At 35.7% G+C, this 18,877-nt stretch overlaps 5 non-coding genes across 5 annotated transcripts; all 5 read right to left on the bottom strand.

The window, feature by feature from the left end:
• Positions 1-403: 403 nt before the first annotated feature.
• On the bottom strand, positions 404-594 carry LOC141364439 (U2 spliceosomal RNA). Its single transcript, XR_012370159.1, has one exon. It is a non-coding gene; the product is annotated as a U2 spliceosomal RNA (small nuclear RNA).
• Positions 595-8,961: 8,367 nt separating this feature from the next.
• LOC141364584 (U1 spliceosomal RNA) lies at positions 8,962-9,126 on the bottom strand. Its single transcript, XR_012370295.1, has one exon. It is a non-coding gene; the product is annotated as a U1 spliceosomal RNA (small nuclear RNA).
• Positions 9,127-10,199: 1,073 nt separating this feature from the next.
• Positions 10,200-10,390, bottom strand: LOC141364438 (U2 spliceosomal RNA). The gene has a single exon (XR_012370158.1). It is a non-coding gene; the product is annotated as a U2 spliceosomal RNA (small nuclear RNA).
• A 6,806-nt stretch (positions 10,391-17,196) lies between these two features.
• On the bottom strand, positions 17,197-17,361 carry LOC129435341 (U1 spliceosomal RNA). The gene has a single exon (XR_008641240.1). It is a non-coding gene; the product is annotated as a U1 spliceosomal RNA (small nuclear RNA).
• A 1,071-nt stretch (positions 17,362-18,432) lies between these two features.
• On the bottom strand, positions 18,433-18,623 carry LOC129435344 (U2 spliceosomal RNA). The gene has a single exon (XR_008641243.1). It is a non-coding gene; the product is annotated as a U2 spliceosomal RNA (small nuclear RNA).
• Positions 18,624-18,877: the final 254 nt, after the last annotated feature.

Below are 18,877 nucleotides of genomic sequence, written 5' to 3'. Positions count from 1 at the left end.
GAAAATACTTTACCCGTTGTCTTAAACAAATACAGCTATGCTTCCAGGCGTGTCGACGTTGCTGTGGTTTTTCGACCGCTGTAGTATGAAGGGTAGTGGAAAAAAAGTTTTCAGGTGTTTTTAACATCCCAAACTGTCTCGTACGATTTTCTTGCGCCTTCAGCTGTGTCGAGGCTGTTTAATTCGTCCTGGTATCACCTCCGCAAACTGTAAGGAAAATAATTAAATACATTACAAAAACATTTCGTTATCAGCGTGTTCATTTCCATGCAAGCTTTTCGTTAAACCAATAATGCCAACGAATACACAGCACTTTTAAAACACACGAATTAAAAAACACTCTGTCATTCACGCACAAAAGAAACAAATTCTGTTTTTTACCTAACTTATTTGTCCCCGAGAAGGGGAGCGCACCGTTCATGGAAACACTGCAATACCACGTCGATGCATGGAGTGGAAGGAGCAAGCTCCGCTTCCATTTCCGAAGGTCAAAAATCCATTTAACGTATAGTCCCCGGGTAGGAGACGTATCAGACATTAAACTGATAAGAACAGATACTACACTTGATCTTAGCCAAAAGGCCGAGAAGCGATACCGCAATAGACGCAGCCAAAGGGGAGCCGGCGAAGGCGCTGGCTTTCGGGGTGGAGGCTAGCGGGCATTTAACTCTAATATGAAGTAGTATGTAATATGAAGGGTAGAGTGAAAAAAAAGTGTTAAAGTGTTTTAAACATCCAAATCTGTTCGTTTACTTTGTATTTTTTTCCTGTTTTCGAGTAAAAAAGAATTCTTAAATCGAGATGCATTTTCTTAAGCAAAGTGGCTTAGATTTTAAGTCTTGTTTACTGAAATAAATTCTAAAATGTAATAGGTTAAGGCCTAAATCAAGTAAAAATATATGCCAGTGGTTTAAGGGAAATAAACCTAAATTGAGTTTATTATTGCATTAAGTTGGAACAGAAATTAAGTTTATTTTTCTTACCCCACCGGCAGATATTTTTACTTGTTTTAAATATAAACCTGTTGCTTTTTAGAATTTATTTCAATTATTACAACACATAATATCTTAAGCCACTTTGCTTAACAAGTAAATGCATCTCGATTTAAGAATGGTCAGATATTTACTAGAAAACAAGACAAAAACTTCCAAACATGAATTTACAGACGGCTGGAAATTTTAAACAAAATAACTAGACATACCTATTCGGGTCTGCTCCCGTTTGCTGTGATGAAGGGGGTCTTAGTCCAAAGCACATTTTGAGGAATACTTACACATTTTACTTCTTATTTCTTTAGAATGAATTATTATTTATTTTCAATTACAAAGTATGCGATCTGATTTTCTATTTATTTATTTATTTAGCTTGTTGCACATTTGATTTGTTGCCGCATCATTCCGTGTTAATGTATTTCAATGTATTTGTTTATAAGCAAAAAGTGCGTTATTATAATTCATTATATAGCTGCGAAATATATAAAAGTATTCCCAGCAAACACAAAACGTTTTTATAACGTTTTTGTATTTGCTGGGTTGGCATCACTTTCTTTAGCTCACACAAAATTCTACCAAAAAACAGCATATCATTTTCTACTAAATAACTGCATACACTGTGGATTAAAAATGTCCGGAATGCGAACCTGGTAAAACCCAGGTAAAAAAAGCAAATAAAAAATAAACCATTTTGATTTAGCAAAAGTTTACAAATAAATGCACTCCCTGTACACAACAAGCACGTCTCGTTACCATTCATATTTTGCGTGATTTAAGTTTCGTCGCATACATTTTGGAATAAAATAAGGCTTTTAATGTATGCAGACTTCATTCTCCATTAAGGGCTTATCAATCATAATGAACGCTGTTAACTATTCTCATTGAATGGTCTAAATCCAATGCTGGTAAAGAAATCAAATGTCCATTTAAACGCAACAAGCAAACAGCTATGCTTCCAGGTCTGTCGACGTTGCTGTGGTTTTTCGACAGCTGTAATATGAAGGGTAGAGTGAAAAAAGTGTTTAAGTGTTTTAAACATCCAAATCTGTTCGTTTACTTGCTACTTTTTTCCTGTTTTCGAGTAAAAAAATAATTCTTAAATCGAGATGCATTTTCTTGTTAAGCAAAGTGGCTTAGATTTTAAGTCTTGTTTACTGAAATCAATTCTAAAATGTAATAGGTTAAGGCCTAAATCAAGTAAAAATATATGCCAGTGGGTTAAGGGAAATAAACCTAAATTGAGTTTATTATTGAATTAAGTTGAAACTGAAATTAAGTTTATTTTTCTTACCCCGCCGGCAGATATTTTTACTTGTTTTAAATATAAACCTGTTGATTTTTGTAATTTATTTCAATTATTACAATACATAACATCTTAAGCCACTTTGCGTAACAAGTAAATGCATCTCGATTTAAGAATTGTCAGATATTTACTAGAAAACAAGACAATAACAGCAAGACAGACCTTAATTTACTTTTTTCTTCCAAACATGAATTTACAGACGGCTGGAAATTTTAAATAAAACAACTAGACATACCTATTCGGGTCTGCTCCCGTTTGCTGTGATGAACGGGGTCTTGGTCCAAAGCACATTTTGAGGAATACTTACACATTTTACTTCTTATTTCTTTAGAATTAATTATTATTTATTTTCAATTACAAAGTATGCGATCTGATTTTCTAATCGCGGTGTGTTTTATTCCTCGTTTGCTTGCATGGATTTGCTTTATTTATTTTGCTTGTTGCATTTAAATGCACATTTGATTTGTTGCCGCATTATCCTGTGTTAATGTATTTCAACGTGCTCATAAACAAAAAGTGCGTTATTATAACCAATTATATAGCTGTGAAATATATAAAAGTATTCCCAAAAACCCAGGTAAAAAAGTAAAATAAAAAATAAACCATTTTGATTTAGCAAAAGTTTACAAATAAATGCACTCCCTGTACACAACAAGCACGTCTGGTTACCATTCATGTTTTGCATGATTTAAGTCTCGTCGCATACATGTTTGCGTAAGGATTTGATATTTATTTTTTGTGGAAGTTTATTAAACTAAAAGGCTTTGTATTTTTGCTCCGTGAGCCGCTTGGACGCTGTTTAAATAGTCATCGGGAGTTAACTGTATTTTGCTGTCCTGCAGTTTTTTTCTTTCTTTACGTGTGTATATAAGTGTATGTACCATTTATATAACTATTTCCACATGTAATATCTGAGCGGTGGTTTTTGAGACTTAAACAGAAGGCGAGAGTATGTTTGTGTGTTTTGGTTTATTTTTGGTTCGTCACTGCTTTTAAGAACTATGCACTGATTTGCTGTGTGGTTTGTCCCTTCTGTTAAAAAGTGGATTTAATCTAGTCTCTCCAATTGTGGGTAAATAACCGGTGGGCCGTAAATTTTATCTTTTAAATATTTTTAAGCACTTTCTGTAAAAAATAAATTTGTACTATTTTTGGAGAGTCACGTCTCTGTCTTTAATCCCATCCGAACCAGCAGGGTCCTTTTCATATTTTTGTAACTTTTTTGTTTGTTTATTTTTTCTCTTGGGTTCAATCTATTTTCCTGTGTGAATAAATAACCCAGGTGACCTAGTCGGTTCCTTTTCATACCTTTAACCAAAGGTTACACATGCAAGCAAACGAGGAATAACACATACGATTAGATCATCACGTCACATACTTTGGAATTAATAAGAAACAATTATTCAGTCTAAAGAAATGAGAAGTAAAACGTGTATGTACTTCTTCAAATGGGCACACTTTGGACAACGACCCCCGTCATTACAGTAAAATGTTTTCCCTACTTCCGGTCAAAGCCGCCATTTTGTGAAATGGGCATATAGGCGACGCTGGAGCATGCCGCCATTGTCTCTGTTCAACAAAACAATTGTGTTTATATATAGATCTATTCGATTTTTTTTTCGATTTCAATCACCGAATACAAGGTACAACACGATGCCATCTGGCCCTTCTCTCTGGTTTATGTTTGTAAGGAAAATAGAGGGCGAAATTCCATTTCAGTCAAACATTCCTTCGTGCCACGCTGCTTTTTTTCTTTGAACGAAAAAAAAACCCGTGTGCTCCGCCTATACAATTCGTTTTCCTGTTTATGATTATTTTATGCTTAAAACAAGCAAATAAATCTGCCTAAAGGGTAAGAAAAAAAGTCGTGAACTTTTCCCATAAATACTATTTCAAGAAAAACTGTCCTACCCCACTGGCCGATTTTTTGCTTGTTTAAATTCACTTCGATTGCATATATAAAAATATTGTCTACAAACTAGATCACCGGGCAGATGTTTATCTTTTTAGTATCCACCGAAGACACATGCGAACCTGCATATGGGCCAAACTTTTCCACAATACACATTCGTTGTGTGCACGCGCCATTGTCTTTGTTCAACGCGACAGCGTGCTCCGCCTAAATAATTTGACCCATTTTAACATGGGTTTGTTTCTCGTTGTTGTTTTTTCTTTGAAAACAATCTATATAGCGCTCTCCACAATCGTTTTGGTGTTAGCTTTACGTGGAATAGAAACACACAAAAGTACTGAGCGAACGAGAAACATATTATAGAACGCGCAACATCATATAGATCACGGATTGGAAACCAAACTGGCAACCACGCACAAAAGAAGCAAACTCTGGTTTTAAACTCACCTTATTTGTGCCCGGAAAGCGCCCGAGTCGATGAACGGAGTGGACGGAGCAAGCCTCGCTTCCATTTCCGAAGGTCAAAAATCCATTTAAACTTGTAGTCCCCGGTGTCCACTTGTTCTTGTCCAAAAAGCCGAGAAGCGATACCGCAATGGGAGCCGGAGAAGGCGCTGGCTGTCGGGATGGAGGTTAACGGGTCAGAGGTCTGGCACTGAAGGTCTGGGTCCATTCCTCACCGTGTGCATTTCACTCTATACGTGTAAAAAACATACAAATACATAAAATACATACAGAAACAGTTATCACTTACACAAAAAGAACATGAAGGTAAAGCTTCAGTTAATTTGCTTGCTGATTGCTTTTTGCATGCACATAAAAAACTGAACAAAACTGATATACTAAACAAAATAGGCCCTAAAATTGAGGAACACCAGTTGTATAGCTATTTTTTAAATATGAAATAAGACAATAAATTACAAATAACATTTGAATGCCTGCAGCTTGTTCATGTCCACTCCACAAAAAAAAAACAGTGTGACCCTTCTATTTGGTTTCAAGTTTGAAAGTTTCGAACCTATGCAACACTCTTAAGACAAATGCTCCTAAAAAGTACCAAATAAGGGTTCCTCAGCATGTAACCACAGCAGAACCCGTTTTTTGGTACTATATGGAAACTTTTTATAAGGTTCTATAAAGAATCTTGCCTTGAAAAGTGCTCGCCTCAATGGTGCTATAAAAAAACATTAATTTATCAGCTGTCAGGAGTGACATTTTTGTTACTTATCCACTTTTTAATGTATAACACTTGATAAAGATTATTTATTGTCAATTCTTCACATGTTTCAAGCATACAAAGCAATCGAAATACAAGGTGCATCAGCATTCAGTTAATATGCCACCTGGAGCTGGAATCAGCTTTCAGAAGAGATCAGATGTGTTTCAACGGTAGACACTTTTAAATCTAGATGAAAAACACGACGGTTTAACTTTGCATTTACTGAATGATTTAAAACAGTACGAATGAAACAGTATAAAAGAATACAACAGTATGAACCTGTAGCTGGAATCAGCTTTCGGATGAGATCAGATGTGTTTCAACAGTAGGCACTTTTAAACCTAGATTAAAAACACATCAGTTTAACTTTGCATTTACTGAATGATTTAAAACAGTACGAATGAAACAGTATAAAAGAATACAACAGTATGAACCTGTAGCTGGAATCAGCTTTCAAATGAGATCAGATGTGTTTCAACAGTGGGCACTTTTAAACCTAGATTAAAGACACATCGATTTAACTTTGCATTTACTGAAGAATATAAAACAGTACGAATAAAACAGTATAAAAGAATACAACAGTATGATCGGTTTAACTTTGCATTTACTGAATGATTTAAAACAGTACGAATAAAACAGTATAAAAGAATACAACAGTATGAACCTGTAGCTGGAATCAGCTTTCAGATGAGATCAGATGTGTTTCAACAGTAGGCACTTTTAAATCTAGATTTAAAGACACATCGGTTTAACTTTGCATTTACTGAAGAATTTGAAACAGTACGAATGAAACAGTATAAAAGAATACAACAGTATAAACCTGTAGCTGGAATCAGCTTTCAGATGAGATCAGATGTGTTTCAACAGTAGGCACTTTTAAATCTAGATTAAAGACACAACGGTTTAACTTTGCATTTACTGAATAAACAGTACGAATAAAACATTATAAAAGAATACAACAGTATGATCGGTTTAACTTTGCATTTACTGAATGATTTAAAACAGTACGAATAAAACAGTATAAAAGAATACAACAGTATGAACCTGTAGCTGGAATCAGCTTTCAGATGAGATCAGATGTGTTTCAACAGTAGGCACTTTTAAATCTAGATTTAAAGACACATCGGTTTAACTTTGCATTTACTGAAGAATTTGAAACAGTACGAATGAAACAGTATAAAAGAATACAACAGTATAAACCTGTAGCTGGAATCAGCTTTCAGATGAGATCAGATGTGTTTCAACAGTAGGCACTTTTAAATCTAGATTAAAGACACAACGGTTTAACTTTGCATTTACTGAATAAACAGTACGAATAAAACATTATAAAAGAATACAACAGTATGATCGGTTTAACTTTGCATTTACTGAATGATTTAAAACAGAACGAATAAAACAGTATAAAAGAATACAACAGTATGAACCTGTAGCTGGAATCAGCTTTCAAATGAGATCAGATGTGTTTCAACAGAAGACACTTTTAAATCTAGATTAAAAACACATCGGTTTAACTTTGCATTTACTGAATGATTTAAAACAGTACGAATAAAACAGTATAAAAGAATACAACAGTATGATCGGTTTAACTTTGCATTTACTGAATGATTTAAAACAGTACGAATAAAACAGTATAAAAGAATACAACAGTATGATCGGTTTAACTTTGCATTTACTGAATGATTTAAAACAGTACGAATAAAACAGTATAAAAGAATACAACAGTATGAACCTGTATAGCTGGAATCAGCTTCAGATGAGATCAGATGTGTTTCAACAGTAGGCACTTTCAAATCTAGATTAAAAACACCATCGGTTTAACTTTGCATTTACTGAATGATTTAAAATAAAACAGTATAAAAGAATAAAACAGTATGAACCTTACCTGTTATAAAGGGAATGAAGCTTACGGTATGGTGCTTACCTGCAGAAATAAAGTACAAAAAGAACACACAGAACTTCAATTTTCAACCTGTTTGTGATTACCACACAATCCCGTCACCTGGCTGTGGTCTTCATTTGGTGAACGGTTCTTCACTCATAATTGACCTATACAAGAAATAGAGAAGAATATTAAGCAATTCTGCTCTTACATTTAGATGTGCCCCAAGAACACAGACACACCGGCTCCAAAATGTTGAAACAGTACATTTCTGTTATTTTAATGTGGCAAATGTGTCAGCTTTAAAAGAATCATACCTTACCTTTTAAACAGGATGCGCACTGCATTAAATACCTTTACTCCCAGCATAAGCAAGCAATTTTCAAAATGCTTTAAAAGTAAATGGTGATTATTTTACTTGTTTGCCTGTTTTTGACTACCATAGAATCCTGTCGCCTGGATTCCAACCTATCATTTTCAGGCTTGTAAAGCAAATAATGAAATACATTATCATTGACTTCCATAGTAGGAAAAAAAATATTTTGGAAGTATCGTGATAAATGATGAAGAAAATATTTTGAAAAATGATGGTTAGCACACAGTCGATGGTACCTATTAAATTTCATCATATTTTTTTATTCCTACTATGGAAGTCAATGGTCACTATCTGCTGTGGGTTTACCATCATTCCTCAAAATATCTTCTTTTGTGTTAATCAGAAAAAACGAACGCATACAGGTTTAAAACAACACGAGGATGAGTAAATGATGACAGAATTATCATTATTATAAATTGAAATATTTTCTTACTGCAAGTCATTTAGGTAATCAAGAAAATACTTTACCCGTTGTCTTTGCAAGTTAAACAAATACAGCTTTGCTTCCAGGTCTGTCGACGTTGCTGTGGTTTTTCGACAGCTGTAGTATGAAGGGTAGCGAATGAATGAATACATTGCACAAAAAATCCTTTTTAACTATGCAAATATCTAAAAAGTCTTAAAATAAGATGCATTATTTTGATGAGCAAAAGGACATAAGAAAATAAGCCTAGCCTTTCGGGAGAAAAAACATAAAATTTAAGTGAATTTGGGCTTAAAACAAGCAAATAAATCTGCCAAAGGGGTTAGAAACAAATCTAGATTTAAACACCTAATTCAAGAAAAATTGTCTTAGCCCATTGGCAGATTTGTTGGCTTGTTTTAATGTACATTCATGTACAATATTTCGTTTTGTCTTGTATTTCTAAGCATTTTGTACTGCCCAACGTTGTCTAGGTTGTTTAACGGTTGTCATTTTCTTTTAAAAGCTTTATAATTTATTAGTTTGGATGATTGCCATTCCTGAGAACCGCTTACATTGTAAGTAAAAGAATCATCTAAGCATTATTTTGTTGAATGTCTCTTAGACATGTAGCTGTTTGATTGTGGTTCTATTTAATGGCCAGTCTATACTTGGGGAACGGTCAAACGTCTATTAGATTTTCACTGACAGCCCAAATTAAGCCTTGTTTTAGCCTAGACACATATTCGCGGTCTATTAGAAGTTATGTAGTCGTTTAATAGCCGCTTTTTGATGACCAATGCGTTCTTGTGCCGTGGTTAGGCGTCTCTTGGATTTTCCGTAAAAAGACAAACGAATCTATTTTTAACACAAAGGCCAGGGGAGAGCGCGAACGCAGTCCCCCACTATCAGAAATTTTGCAGTCGAGATTCCCACATTTGGGGAATTCGCAAAGGGTCAGCACAACCGGAGTGCAATGGCTGAGCCTCGCCCTGGGTGAACCACCTTCATGATCATGGTATCTCCCCTGCCAGGTAAGTATGAGCAACAGCCTTTGAGGCCAGACGGCCGCATCTTCCTGTGACCGATCGCATCGACGGCGCCCCCGAAGGCCGTCCGACTACCATTTCATTACTGTGTGTGACCAGGTGGAAAGGCGCACGAAGCCAGGTCTGAAACCAAATATTCTTCGAGATCTACCCATTTTCCGTTTCCAGCCCGGTTAAACCGTGCAGAGAGAAAAACGTGAAACAATTTAAATCAAATGGATTTAAATAGCGCATTTCAATATATCGTTTCGTTATTACAAAGTAACTTTACGTGGAATAGAAACAAAGAAATGTACAGAGCAATCGAGAAACAACGAAAGCATAGCAATTTTAGAACGTGGATAAATAAAAACACAAGGGCTCAATGACTTACCCGTTGTCGTTGTGAGTTAAACAAATACAGCTATGCTTCCAGATCTGCCGACGTTGCTGTGGTTCTTCGACAGCTGTAGTACAGTGAAAAAAAAGTTTTCAGGTGTTTTGAACATCCCAATCTGTCTCGTTCGCTTTTTCAGCTGTGTCGATGATGTTTAAGTCGTCATCGTGTCACCTCCAAAATACGAATGCATACAGGTTGAAAACAACACGAGGATGAATAAATGATGACAGAGTTATCATTATAAATTAAAATATTTTCTTACTGCAAGTCATTTAGGTAATCAAGAAAATACTTTACCCGTTGTCTTAAACAAATACAGCTATGCTTCCAGGCGTGTCGACGTTGCTGTGGTTTTTCGACCGCTGTAGTATGAAGGGTAGTGGAAAAAAAGTTTTCAGGTGTTTTTAACATCCCAAACTGTCTCGTACGATTTTCTTGCGCCTTCAGCTGTGTCGAGGCTGTTTAATTCGTCCTGGTATCACCTCCGCAAACTGTAAGGAAAATAATTAAATACATTACAAAAACATTTCGTTATCAGCGTGTTCATTTCCATGCAAGCTTTTCGTTAAACCAATAATGCCAACGAATACACAGCACTTTTAAAACACACGAATTAAAAAACACTCTGTCATTCACGCACAAAAGAAACAAATTCTGTTTTTTACCTAACTTATTTGTCCCCGAGAAGGGGAGCGCACCGTTCATGGAAACACTGCAATACCACGTCGATGCATGGAGTGGAAGGAGCAAGCTCCGCTTCCATTTCCGAAGGTCAAAAATCCATTTAACGTATAGTCCCCGGGTAGGAGACGTATCAGACATTAAACTGATAAGAACAGATACTACACTTGATCTTAGCCAAAAGGCCGAGAAGCGATACCGCAATAGACGCAGCCAAAGGGGAGCCGGCGAAGGCGCTGGCTTTCGGGGTGGAGGCTAGCGGGCATTTAACTCTAATATGAAGTAGTATGTAATATGAAGGGTAGAGTGAAAAAAAAGTGTTAAAGTGTTTTAAACATCCAAATCTGTTCGTTTACTTTGTATTTTTTTCCTGTTTTCGAGTAAAAAAGAATTCTTAAATCGAGATGCATTTTCTTAAGCAAAGTGGCTTAGATTTTAAGTCTTGTTTACTGAAATAAATTCTAAAATGTAATAGGTTAAGGCCTAAATCAAGTAAAAATATATGCCAGTGGTTTAAGGGAAATAAACCTAAATTGAGTTTATTATTGCATTAAGTTGGAACAGAAATTAAGTTTATTTTTCTTACCCCACCGGCAGATATTTTTACTTGTTTTAAATATAAACCTGTTGCTTTTTAGAATTTATTTCAATTATTACAACACATAATATCTTAAGCCACTTTGCTTAACAAGTAAATGCATCTCGATTTAAGAATGGTCAGATATTTACTAGAAAACAAGACAAAAACTTCCAAACATGAATTTACAGACGGCTGGAAATTTTAAACAAAATAACTAGACATACCTATTCGGGTCTGCTCCCGTTTGCTGTGATGAAGGGGGTCTTAGTCCAAAGCACATTTTGAGGAATACTTACACATTTTACTTCTTATTTCTTTAGAATGAATTATTATTTATTTTCAATTACAAAGTATGCGATCTGATTTTCTATTTATTTATTTATTTAGCTTGTTGCACATTTGATTTGTTGCCGCATCATTCCGTGTTAATGTATTTCAATGTATTTGTTTATAAGCAAAAAGTGCGTTATTATAATTCATTATATAGCTGCGAAATATATAAAAGTATTCCCAGCAAACACAAAACGTTTTTATAACGTTTTTGTATTTGCTGGGTTGGCATCACTTTCTTTAGCTCACACAAAATTCTACCAAAAAACAGCATATCATTTTCTACTAAATAACTGCATACACTGTGGATTAAAAATGTCCGGAATGCGAACCTGGTAAAACCCAGGTAAAAAAAGCAAATAAAAAATAAACCATTTTGATTTAGCAAAAGTTTACAAATAAATGCACTCCCTGTACACAACAAGCACGTCTCGTTACCATTCATATTTTGCGTGATTTAAGTTTCGTCGCATACATTTTGGAATAAAATAAGGCTTTTAATGTATGCAGACTTCATTCTCCATTAAGGGCTTATCAATCATAATGAACGCTGTTAACTATTCTCATTGAATGGTCTAAATCCAATGCTGGTAAAGAAATCAAATGTCCATTTAAACGCAACAAGCAAACAGCTATGCTTCCAGGTCTGTCGACGTTGCTGTGGTTTTTCGACAGCTGTAATATGAAGGGTAGAGTGAAAAAAGTGTTTAAGTGTTTTAAACATCCAAATCTGTTCGTTTACTTGCTACTTTTTTCCTGTTTTCGAGTAAAAAAATAATTCTTAAATCGAGATGCATTTTCTTGTTAAGCAAAGTGGCTTAGATTTTAAGTCTTGTTTACTGAAATAAATTCTAAAATGTAATAGGTTAAGGCCTAAATCAAGTAAAAATATATGCCAGTGGGTTAAGGGAAATAAACCTAAATTGAGTTTATTATTGAATTAAGTTGAAACTGAAATTAAGTTTATTTTTCTTACCCCGCCGGCAGATATTTTTACTTGTTTTAAATATAAACCTGTTGATTTTTGTAATTTATTTCAATTATTACAATACATAACATCTTAAGCCACTTTGCGTAACAAGTAAATGCATCTCGATTTAAGAATTGTCAGATATTTACTAGAAAACAAGACAATAACAGCAAGACAGACCTTAATTTACTTTTTTCTTCCAAACATGAATTTACAGACGGCTGGAAATTTTAAATAAAACAACTAGACATACCTATTCGGGTCTGCTCCCGTTTGCTGTGATGAACGGGGTCTTGGTCCAAAGCACATTTTGAGGAATACTTACACATTTTACTTCTTATTTCTTTAGAATTAATTATTATTTATTTTCAATTACAAAGTATGCGATCTGATTTTCTAATCGCGGTGTGTTTTATTCCTCGTTTGCTTGCATGGATTTGCTTTATTTATTTTGCTTGTTGCATTTAAATGCACATTTGATTTGTTGCCGCATTATCCTGTGTTAATGTATTTCAACGTGCTTATAAACAAAAAGTGCGTTATTATAACCAATTATATAGCTGTGAAATATATAAAAGTATTCCCAAAAACCCAGGTAAAAAAGTAAAATAAAAAATAAACCATTTTGATTTAGCAAAAGTTTACAAATAAATGCACTCCCTGTACACAACAAGCACGTCTGGTTACCATTCATGTTTTGCATGATTTAAGTCTCGTCGCATACATGTTTGCGTAAGGATTTGATATTTATTTTTTGTGGAAGTTTATTAAACTAAAAGGCTTTGTATTTTTGCTCCGTGAGCCGCTTGGACGCTGTTTAAATAGTCATCGGGAGTTAACTGTATTTTGCTGTCCTGCAGTTTTTTTCTTTCTTTACGTGTGTATATAAGTGTATGTACCATTTATATAACTATTTCCACATGTAATATCTGAGCGGTGGTTTTTGAGACTTAAACAGAAGGCGAGAGTATGTTTGTGTGTTTTGGTTTATTTTTGGTTCGTCACTGCTTTTAAGAACTATGCACTGATTTGCTGTGTGGTTTGTCCCTTCTGTTAAAAAGTGGATTTAATCTAGTCTCTCCAATTGTGGGTAAATAACCGGTGGGCCGTAAATTTTATCTTTTAAATATTTTTAAGCACTTTCTGTAAAAAATAAATTTGTACTATTTTTGGAGAGTCACGTCTCTGTCTTTAATCCCATCCGAACCAGCAGGGTCCTTTTCATATTTTTGTAACTTTTTTGTTTGTTTATTTTTTCTCTTGGGTTCAATCTATTTTCCTGTGTGAATAAATAACCCAGGTGACCTAGTCGGTTCCTTTTCATACCTTTAACCAAAGGTTACACATGCAAGCAAACGAGGAATAACACATACGATTAGATCATCACGTCACATACTTTGGAATTAATAAGAAACAATTATTCAGTCTAAAGAAATGAGAAGTAAAACGTGTATGTACTTCTTCAAATGGGCACACTTTGGACAACGACCCCCGTCATTACAGTAAAATGTTTTCCCTACTTCCGGTCAAAGCCGCCATTTTGTGAAATGGGCATATAGGCGACGCTGGAGCATGCCGCCATTGTCTCTGTTCAACAAAACAATTGTGTTTATATATAGATCTATTCGATTTTTTTTCGATTTCAATCACCGAATACAAGGTACAACACGATGCCATCTGGCCCTTCTCTCTGGTTTATGTTTGTAAGGAAAATAGAGGGCGAAATTCCATTTCAGTCAAACATTCCTTCGTGCCACGCTGCTTTTTTTCTTTGAACGAAAAAAAAACCCGTGTGCTCCGCCTATACAATTCGTTTTCCTGTTTATGATTATTTTATGCTTAAAACAAGCAAATAAATCTGCCTAAAGGGTAAGAAAAAAAGTCGTGAACTTTTCCCATAAATACTATTTCAAGAAAAACTGTCCTACCCCACTGGCCGATTTTTTGCTTGTTTAAATTCACTTCGATTGCATATATAAAAATATTGTCTACAAACTAGATCACCGGGCAGATGTTTATCTTTTTAGTATCCACCGAAGACACATGCGAACCTGCATATGGGCCAAACTTTTCCACAATACACATTCGTTGTGTGCACGCGCCATTGTCTTTGTTCAACGCGACAGCGTGCTCCGCCTAAATAATTTGACCCATTTTAACATGGGTTTGTTTCTCGTTGTTGTTTTTTCTTTGAAAACAATCTATATAGCGCTCTCCACAATCGTTTTGGTGTTAGCTTTACGTGGAATAGAAACACACAAAAGTACTGAGCGAACGAGAAACATATTATAGAACGCGCAACATCATATAGATCACGGATTGGAAACCAAACTGGCAACCACGCACAAAAGAAGCAAACTCTGGTTTTAAACTCACCTTATTTGTGCCCGGAAAGCGCCCGAGTCGATGAACGGAGTGGACGGAGCAAGCCTCGCTTCCATTTCCGAAGGTCAAAAATCCATTTAAACTTGTAGTCCCCGGTGTCCACTTGTTCTTGTCCAAAAAGCCGAGAAGCGATACCGCAATGGGAGCCGGAGAAGGCGCTGGCTGTCGGGATGGAGGTTAACGGGTCAGAGGTCTGGCACTGAAGGTCTGGGTCCATTCCTCACCGTGTGCATTTCACTCTATACGTGTAAAAAACATACAAATACATAAAATACATACAGAAACAGTTATCACTTACACAAAAAGAACATGAAGGTAAAGCTTCAGTTAATTTGCTTGCTGATTGCTTTTTGCATGCACATAAAAAACTGAACAAAACTGATATACTAAACAAAATAGGCCCTAAAATTGAGGAACACCAGTTGTATAGCTATTTTTTAAATATGAAATAAGACAATAAATTACAAATAACATTTGAATGCCTGCAGCTTGTTCATGTCCACTCCACAAAAAAAAAAAAACAGTGTGACCCTTCTATTTGGTTTCAAGTTTGAAAGTTTCGAACCTATGCAACACTCTTAAGACAAATGCTCCTAAAAAGTACCAAATAAGGGTTCCTCAGCATGTAACCACAGCAGAACCCGTTTTTTGGTACTATATGGAAACTTTTTATAAGGTTCTATAAAGAATCTTGCCTTGAAAAGTGCTCGCCTCAATGGTGCTATAAAAAAACATTAATTTATCAGCTGTCAGGAGTGACATTTTTGTTACTTATCCACTTTTTAATGTATAACACTTGATAAAGATTATTTATTGTCAATTCTTCACATGTTTCAAGCATACAAAGCAATCGAAATACAAGGTGCATCAGCATTCAGTTAATATGCCACCTGGAGCTGGAATCAGCTTTCAGAAGAGATCAGATGTGTTTCAACGGTAGACACTTTTAAATCTAGATGAAAAACACGACGGTTTAACTTTGCATTTACTGAATGATTTAAAACAGTACGAATGAAACAGTATAAAAGAATACAACAGTATGAACCTGTAGCTGGAATCAGCTTTCGGATGAGTATGAACCTTACCCGCCATAAAGGGAATGAAGCTTACGGTATGGTGCTTACCTGCAGAAATAAAGTACAAAAAGAACACACAGAACTTCAATTTTCAACCTGTTTGTGATTACCACACAATCCCGTCACCTGGCTGTGGTCTTCATTTGGTGAACGGTTCTTCACTCATAATTGACCTATACAAGAAATAGAGAAGAATATTAAGCAATTCTGCTCTTACATTTAGATGTGCCCCAAGAACACAGACACACCGGCTCCAAAATGTTGAAACAGTACATTTCTGTTATTTTAATGTGGCAAATGTGTCAGCTTTAAAAGAATCATACCTTACCTTTTAAACAGGATGCGCACTGCATTAAATACCTTTACTCCCAGCATAAGCAAGCAATTTTCAAAATGCTTTAAAAGTAAATGGTGATTATTTTACTTGTTTGCCTGTTTTTGACTACCATAGAATCCTGTCGCCTGGATTCCAACCTATCATTTTCAGGCTTGTAAAGCAAATAATGAAATACATTATCATTGACTTCCATAGTAGGAAAAAAAATATTTTGGAAGTATCGTGATAAATGATGAAGAAAATATTTTGAAAAATGATGGTTAGCACACAGTCGATGGTACCTATTAAATTTCATCATATTTTTTTATTCCTACTATGGAAGTCAATGGTCACTATCTGCTGTGGGTTTACCATCATTCCTCAAAATATCTTCTTTTGTGTTAATCAGAAAAAACGAACGCATACAGGTTTAAAACAACACGAGGATGAGTAAATGATGACAGAATTATCATTATTATAAATTGAAATATTTTCTTACTGCAAGTCATTTAGGTAATCAAGAAAATACTTTACCCGTTGTCTTTGCAAGTTAAACAAATACAGCTTTGCTTCCAGGTCTGTCGACGTTGCTGTGGTTTTTCGACAGCTGTAGTATGAAGGGTAGCGAATGAATGAATACATTGCACAAAAAATCCTTTTTAACTATGCAAATATCTAAAAAGTCTTAAAATAAGATGCATTATTTTGATGAGCAAAAGGACATAAGAAAATAAGCCTAGCCTTTCGGGAGAAAAAACATAAAATTTAAGTGAATTTGGGCTTAAAACAAGCAAATAAATCTGCCAAAGGGGTTAGAAACAAATCTAGATTTAAACACCTAATTCAAGAAAAATTGTCTTAGCCCATTGGCAGATTTGTTGGCTTGTTTTAATGTACATTCATGTACAATATTTCGTTTTGTCTTGTATTTCTAAGCATTTTGTACTGCCCAACGTTGTCTAGGTTGTTTAACGGTTGTCATTTTCTTTTAAAAGCTTTATAATTTATTAGTTTGGATGATTGCCATTCCTGAGAACCGCTTACATTGTAAGTAAAAGAATCATCTAAGCATTATTTTGTTGAATGTCTCTTAGACATGTAGCTGTTTGATTGTGGTTCTATTTAATGGCCAGTCTATACTTGGGGAACGGTCAAACGTCTATTAGATTTTCACTGACAGCCCAAATTAAGCCTTGTTTTAGCCTAGACACATATTCGCGGTCTATTAGAAGTTATGTAGTCGTTTAATAGCCGCTTTTTGATGACCAATGCGTTCTTGTGCCGTGGTTAGGCGTCTCTTGGATTTTCCGTAAAAAGACAAACGAATCTATTTTTAACACAAAGGCCAGGGGAGAGCGCGAACGCAGTCCCCCACTATCAGAAATTTTGCAGTCGAGATTCCCACATTTGGGGAATTCGCAAAGGGTCAGCACAACCGGAGTGCAATGGCTGAGCCTCGCCCTGGGTGAACCACCTTCATGATCATGGTATCTCCCCTGCCAGGTAAGTATGAGCAACAGCCTTTGAGGCCAGACGGCCGCATCTTCCTGTGACCGATCACATCGACGGCGCCCCCGAAGGCCGTCCGACTACCATTTCATTACTGTGTGTGACCAGGTGGAAAGGCGCACGAAGCCAGGTCTGAAACCAAATATTCTTCGAGATCTACCCATTTTCCGTTTCCAGCCCGGTTAAACCGTGCAGAGAGAAAAACGTGAAACAATTTAAATCAAATGGATTTAAATAGCGCATTTCAATATATCGTTTCGTTATTACAAAGTAACTTTACGTGGAATAGAAACAAAGAAATGTACAGAGCAATCGAGAAACAACGAAAGCATAGCAATTTTAGAACGTGGATAAATAAAAACACAAGGGCTCAATGACTTACCCGTTGTCGTTGTGAGTTAAACAAATACAGCTATGCTTCCAGATCTGCCGACGTTGCTGTGGTTCTTCGACAGCTGTAGTACAGTGAAAAAAAAGTTTTCAGGTGTTTTGAACATCCCAATCTGTCTCGTTCGCTTTTTCAGCTGTGTCGATGATGTTAGTCGTCATCGTGTCACCTCCAAAATACGAATGCATACAGGTTGAAAACAACACGAGGATGAATAAATGATGACAGAGTTATCATTATAAATTAAAATATTTTCTTACTGCAAGTCATTTAGGTAATCAAGAAAATACTTTACCCGTTGTCTTAAACAAATACAGCTATGCTTCCAGGCGTGTCGACGTTGCTGTGGTTTTTCGACCGCTGTAGTATGAAGGGTAGTGGAAAAAAAGTTTTCAGGTGTTTTTAACATCCCAAACTGTCTCGTACGATTTTCTTGCGCCTTCAGCTGTGTCGAGGCTGTTTAATTCGTCCTGGTATCACCTCCGCAAACTGTAAGGAAAATAATTAAATACATTACAAAAACATTTCGTTATCAGCGTGTTCATTTCCATGCAAGCTTTTCGTTAAACCAATAATGCCAACGAATACACAGCACTTTTAAAACACACGAATTAAAAAACACTCTGTCATTCACGCACAAAAGAAACAAATTCTGTTTTTTACCTAACTTATTTGTCCCCGAGAAGGGGAGCGCACCGTTCATGGAAACACTGCAATACCACGTCGATGCATGGAGTGGAAGGAGCAAGCTCCGCTTCCATTTCCGAAGGTCAAAAATCCATTTAACGTATAGTCCCCGGGTAGGAGACGTATCAGACATTAAACTGATAAGAACAGATACTACACTTGATCTTAGCCAAAAGGCCGAGAAGCGATACCGCAATAGACGCAGCCAAAGGGGAGCCGGCGAAGGCGCTGGCTTTCGGGGTGGAGGCTAGCGGGCATTTAACTCTAATATGAAGTAGTATGTAATATGAAGGGTAGAGTGAAAAAAAAGTGTTAAAGTGTTTTAAACATCCAAATCTGTTCGTTTACTTTGTATTTTTTTCCTGTTTTCGAGTAAAAAAGAATTCTTAAATCGAGATGCATTTTCTTAAGCAAAGTGGCTTAGATTTTAAGTCTTGTTTACT

The sequence above is a fragment of the Misgurnus anguillicaudatus genome, chromosome 6, assembly GCF_027580225.2.
Source record: "Misgurnus anguillicaudatus chromosome 6, ASM2758022v2, whole genome shotgun sequence".
Lineage (NCBI taxonomy): Eukaryota > Metazoa > Chordata > Actinopteri > Cypriniformes > Cobitidae > Misgurnus > Misgurnus anguillicaudatus.
Note: the sequence above shows the minus strand (reverse complement) of the source record. Positions and strands in the feature narration are given on the sequence as shown.